Raw genomic sequence first — 6,237 nt, forward strand, 5'->3', positions numbered from 1 at the left:
GCTTTCCTTAGCCTGTGGAGAGGGGGTTCCCAGAAGCGCCGAGGAGGCCTGGCCAGCAGCCCGCGGGGAGAGCCCCTGGCGCTTCCTGCTCGGCAGGACACGCGGCAACAGCAACAACCGTAAGCGCCCGCCCTCCTGGCCCTCCCTCCACCCAGGGCTCGGGGTGGCCTCCCCTCCGGGATCCAGACCAGACAAGGCAGCCCCCCAAGTCCTCTGCCCCCGGCACCGCTGGGTGCTGCGTCCTCGGGTGCCACGGAGCCTGTGCCCCCGCCCACCGTGCCCGCCAGCCGCCCCACCGCCCTCGGCTCCTTGGTCAGGGCCCTGCTTGGGTTGTCACTGCCCCCGCGCGAGGACGCGTGAGCTTGGGACCCCTCAGGAAGCGGAGGAAGGCGGGTGATGAGGCAGGGTGGGGACATGGCCACGCGACCTCGGGCAAGTCTCGTCCCCTGTGGGGGCGATGAGATCACTCTCCCGGCAGGCGAGCCAGCACCTGGCGTGGTGGGCACGTCGGGGCGGGTGCACACCTGGCCGCACCCGCCTGGCCCGGCGGCCCTCGGGCTGGGCGCGGCCTCCCCAGGGGACACGGCCACCCTCTTGGTGGTGGGCAGGCGGGGCTTCAGATACCGCCTTTAGGAGACAGGTCCCTGCCTGGCATGCCTGCCCCTCCGGGAAGCCCCCGGACACTGGGCCGGCCCACAGCGGGGCGCCCACCGGGAGGAGGGCTGAGTGGCCGGCCTGGGCCTCTTGGGCAGCACAGGGTGGCCGGGCCTGGATGCCGAGCCTGCCGCCCTGGAGGGAGCCTTCGCATTCCTCACCTTCTGCTCATGGGCAGTGAAGGGAACCCCTAAGCCCGCCTCCCGGGCCTTGTGTTGCGGGGTCGTCGGTGGCTGCAGGGGTGGGCTGGACCCTGGTGTGAGGCCCAGGAGCCAGGAGCTCATTGGCCCGTGACCTCCGTGCAGCGCGGAGAGGGTGAGGGGCAGTGCCGTGCCAGTCCAACCGCCCTCCAGGGCACAGGAGCTGCTGGGCCAGCTGGGGTGGGGGTGGCCTGCGCCCTGCGGCCGAGCCTGGCCAGCCTCCCTGCCCCGGGTGGAGGTAAGCCCACCCTGGTCCCTCTCCTGTGCTGCCTGCTACTCTGGCCTTCGACACACCAGGGACCCTCTGCCCGCTGGCCTGCGTGGAGAGCAAGCACCCCAGGCTGGGAAGCCTGACAGAGGTGTGTAGGGACGGGGCGGGGGCCGCTGTGACGAAGCGGCTGGACCTCACTGGCTGCGGGGGCACCTGGAACCCCCTCCCTCCATGGTGCAGCTACTCCCCTTCCCCCTGCCCTGTCCCCCCGCCGTGGCACCGTCACCCCCTCCCCTGACACATTCCCTATCTGCTTGTCTATTCCTTCACTCTGCTCCCCACACCCCAGCCCAGCCAGAAGGTCGGCTCCACCAGGGCAGAGACTGGACCGGTCTGGCCCGCACTGACCCCCAGGGCCTGGAAGAGTGCTTGGAACAGAGAAGGTGCTCAGCACGTTTGTCATGTGAATGAAGGAAGCAGCCTTTGAGCCTCAGGGTCCCACCCCTCACTGACTTGGCGACGGCGGGCTTGGTGGCTGGTAGGGGGCTGGATGGGGGTCTACCCGGAGCTGACGGCCCCTGCCCCACCTCTCCCTCTGGGCCCTGGGAGGGGGCGGGCACGGCCTCAGCCTCGCTCTGGGCAGGTCACGAGGCGCCCTGGTGGGAGCCCTGGGGCCCCTTTGCTGCTGTATCACAGCTGGGAGGCCAAGACACTGCAGCCCAGCCAGGGGCACTGTCCTCGCCTGGCCTTCACCCCGCCAGGCTGGGCACTCCAGGAAAGGGCGCCCTCTTGTGGGACACCTTGGGCTCGCTGTGACCCCGGCGCTCTGCAGGACCCTCACCCTCCCTGCCTCAGACCCCTCCCTGGACTCTGCCCACGCAGTGGCTCGTGCCAGAACACGCCCTCAGGCAGGCCCGGTCCAGACAGAGAGCGGGGTGTGGAGGGGGGCAGAGAGCAGGCCAGGCGGTGTCCCAGCCGCCCACCCGCAGACACCCAAGGCAGCCCCCTGCCCCACGCAGGGGCGCTTCCTGCCAGGTCCAACCCGGGCTCTGGGTCTCATGCTCGCGCCCCCATCAGAATACCTGGGGGTGCCCCTCCGCACAGTCCCCTGGCCCCCATCTCCACCCTGAGCCAGGTGGGCCTTGTCAGCGCCCCAACCCCCACTCAGGAGTGGACACCAGGGGTGGACAGAGGGGAGCCATGGCACGAAAGGGGGACAGGAGAGAGACAGTCCTCCAGCACGACAGGGCGCTCAGGGGACACCACCTGTGGGGACCTGGCTGCCACCACGCCAGGCACAGCCTCCCTGCTGGCTTATTTATTCACTCCTTCACCCCTCCACTCCTCAGGCACACGTCATGTCATCCTGTCCGCTGTGGGCAGGAGCCCTGACACTCCCCTTAGCCCCTGCCCTGGAGCCAGGGAAGCTGAGGGAGGCTCTGGGTGCCCGTCCAGCCACTCATTCTCTCTACAAACACCCGCGTACTGTGTAGCTGGTGCCCACCGCCAGGTCTGGAGTGAGGGCAGTTTCTCCGTGGAGTCTGGCCCACTCCTGGAGTGTTAGGCAAGTGAGGGCCATGAGTCTAGCACTCCGTGTGCCTGGCTGGTGGGTGCGGCTTCCACCCCACCGTGGGGTAGCCCAGAAAATCACCGGACAGGGACTGGGCTGGGGAGGCGGCAGTGGGGGCAGGTCCTGCCGTAGATGTTTTCACAGCCCCACCTGGGCTTGCCCAGACCCCCAGCGGTGATGCTGCCTGGGGTGGCCAGCCCCTCACCTGCCCTGGGCCGGGGCCCTGCCCGCTGGCCCCTCTGTAGTGGCTGGGCCTGCCCTCCACAAACTTGGGTGCTGGGCCAGGCACAGGGGTCTGAAGGACAGAGAGGAGGGGGGAGGGGAGGACAGGCACCCCCAAAAGCTGGGCAGGGCAATAAGGAGGTGGCCCCTCGACTCCCTACCGTGAGGGTCCGGGATACCCGGGCGCAGGGGGCCAGGCCGGACGGAGCTGACAACGTGGTCAATGCTGGTCCGGAGTCTCAGGCCGGCCCCACAGCGCCCCCTGTAGGCCGCCTGCGCTCAACGGCTCCCAGGCGGCCACGACAGCCTGGGTCGGGGCCTGGGGGCGTCGTGGCACCTAGGGGTCAGGAGAGCCGGGCCAGGGGAGCACAGGGGGCCTGGGATCTGGGGCTGGGAGCCAGGGCCGGGAAGTGAATACCTGTCCCCACACGCCCAGCCCCACAGGTGTGCCATCCATCTCGCGGACACGGCCCAGCGCAGTCCCAGAGAGCCTCAGCTGGATCAGGGCGCCCCTGCTCTGACCTCGTGCAGCCCGGCTGCTTCCCAGCATGCTCTCCCTCCCGAGTGGCCCTGGCTCTGCTGGGCCATCCCCTCTGGGACCCCCTGTAGGATGAGCCCGGCACACCCAGGACGGCCCAAGGGGCCAGTGGGGGGGCTCTGGGTTTGCATGCCCGGGTCACACAGGCACACACGGGCACAGATGCCACCCGTGGCTCCTTCCCAGAGGGCGGGGTGGCTGGCCTGAGGAAGACCTTCTGCGCCCCTGCCTGGCTGTGCCGCAGCCCTATTTGCTAGGACTAGGCAGGGCCAAGGGGAGTTTGGGGTTCAGCCTTGGCCGGGGGTCACTGAGTGGAGGCATCACCTGACTTTAGGGGAGGCCGTGGCTGGAGAGAGCCCGGGGGACCGGAAGGCGGGGGAATGGAGGGTGGGGCTCGGGGGACAGCCCGGTGGTCCGCCTGCTCTGGCCAGTTCCCCGTGCTCCCATCCGCCCCGGGGACTCAGCCATGTGGCTGGCAGCCCCTGGCCACAGAGGGCCCAGGCAAAGCCCACTGAAAGGGCAGAGACCAACCAGGGTGGCCCCGGGTGGCCCCTCTCAGGGGGTAGGGGTGGGCGGTGCTGCCCCGCAGACCCGGGCCTCTTCATGAGGTGGGGCGCAGCTCGCGGTGAGGACAGGTGGGCCGTGGGGGGCCTTGGGCTAGGCGGCCCCAGTGGTGGCAGGGGTCTTAGTCTGCTGTGCCGCCACAACGAAATACCACATGCTGGGGGCCTGAAACAAGACATTTATTTTCTCATAGTCCTGGAGGCTGGAGGTTCAAGATCAGGGTGGCAGCCAGTTCGCTTCAGGGCGGGGCCCTGCTTCCTGGCCTGCAGACGGCCGCCTTCTCGCTGCGCCCTCACAGTGAGGGCGGAGAGGTCTGGTCTCTTCTTCATGTAAGGACACTGGCCCCATCACGGGACCAGCCCTAATCTTCCCCCACCTCCTGATTCCATCGCCTTGGGGTTAGGGCCTCCACACGTGAATTCTGGGGGGACACAAACATCTGTTCCTTAACAGTGGGGTTCCAGGTCCCCACCACACCGCGGGGGTGGGGCTAGCTGACCCTGTGTCTGATAATTCTTCCCTCCCACTCAGCAAGGAGGCCTGGGCCGCGGCCCCAGGACAGCTCCGTTTCCGCCGTCCCCACCCTGGCAGGAGGCCCCTTGGCCCGTGGCGACGATGTGCAGGGGCGCAGGGGTGCGGAAGCCCAGGCCGCGGCTGCGTGCCCGGCTCGGGTCATGTTTACCCTCGGGAGCCCAGTGCCAGGGCCCCCACCCGGCCTCGCAGCCTTAAGTTGACTCGGCCTCCAGGATAAACACCCATTCAGCCACACAAGGCCCCTTTGTCCAGGACGAGGCTCCTGGCCCAGGACGCTGCCCGGCGGCCCGTGTCCTCAGCGTGGCCAGCCGCCCCTTGTGGCCTTCTCTGGGCAGATGCCTAGCCTGGCTCAGAGGCCCCAGCTGGGGAGGGGGCCCTGGGCGGCCCTTGGAGTGGCCAGAGAGGCCAGGCAAGCTGAGCTGCGTGTGGCGACTGCCCCTCCAGGCCCTGTCAGAGCAGCCCTGACCCCCCAAACAGCAGTGCATACCTGTAGCCTTGTGGCCACCCTGCCCTGTCGGCCAGGAACGTCCGAGGGACGAAAGGACGCCGGGGAGCTGCAGCGGGGTGGTGGGTGGGCCCAGGAGCTGCAGGCCCCGTCCTGCCCCTTGCCCACCCAGGCCCCTGTGGCTCCCCCCAGGCAGAAGAGGGGCTGCCCCCGCCACCCGCATCCCGCCGCTGGCCACTGGTCCCTGTGAGCTCAGCGTCTTTATCTGTGAAACGTCCTCCGCAGGCTTTGGCGGCTTCTCAGCTTCTAAACTCCCCCCGGGTGGGGGTGGAAATGAGATGGGGGCTGCCTATCCGGGAGTGGGGTGGGGGCCCCTGTGCTGAGGCAGGGGGTGAAATGGAGGTTCCTATGCAGAGAGGCGTGGCATGGGGTGGGAGTGGGGAAGGGGCTCCAGGGTTTGGGGGCGGCACACGGAGAGCAGGAGCCTGAGTCATTCTGGGGAGTGGGCCCAGCGTGATGAGGAATCACAGACCCCTGAGCAGAGAAGCCGGTCATCACAGGCAGCGGGCCTGCCTGCAGGAGGCTGAGGGGCGGCCTCTACGGAAGAGCACGCTTAGGCCTCGAGGGCCTCCAGCCTACTTTCCGGAGGGCCCAGTCCTGGGGCTGGCCTGGGCGGGGCTGGTGGAGGGCCCCCGGAGCCAGTGCCCCAGCCACGCCCGACTGGGTCGGGGGTGTCAAGGATGCTCCTCCAAGCAGTGGCTTGTAGGCAGAGAGGTGACGGCCCTGGGGCAAGGTCCTGCTGGCCCACCCGGGGGGTTGGCCCTGACGCCGGGAGCCACGACAGGTTCTTGAGCACACGAGGACTGCGTGTGACTCTGGTTAGAAAATGACCCTCTGGCAGTTGTACTGAGAATGGGGGCAGTTGGGAGACCCAGAGGGGTCCCAGGAGGCCGGACAGGAGGTGCCACAGGGACAGGGGAGATGGTGGGGCTGGAGCACAGGGGGCCGTGGGGGCCTGGAGCCTGGGCTCCTGCCTGGCCTTTTGTCACTCTGAACGTGCTGAGGACAAATGCGCTGTGTGCCCCTGGGGGGCCACGGAGTGGGGGGGGGTTCCTCAGTGGGACTGCCATCAGGTTCCTGTCCCTGTGCTGCAGCCCATGGCCGGCAGCGACCCCTGGTGGTGGCCAGCATGTCGCTGTGGCTCACCGCGGGTCCGACCCTCACTGGCGCTGGGATGCTGGGGGCGGGATGCGCGGGGGGCGGGATGCTAGAGGGCCGACGCGGGGGGCTGATGCGAGG

This window comes from Lipotes vexillifer, unplaced genomic scaffold, assembly GCF_000442215.2.
Source record: "Lipotes vexillifer unplaced genomic scaffold, Lipotes_vexillifer_v1.1 scaffold966, whole genome shotgun sequence".
In the NCBI taxonomy this organism is placed as follows: Eukaryota; Metazoa; Chordata; class Mammalia; order Artiodactyla; family Lipotidae; genus Lipotes; species Lipotes vexillifer.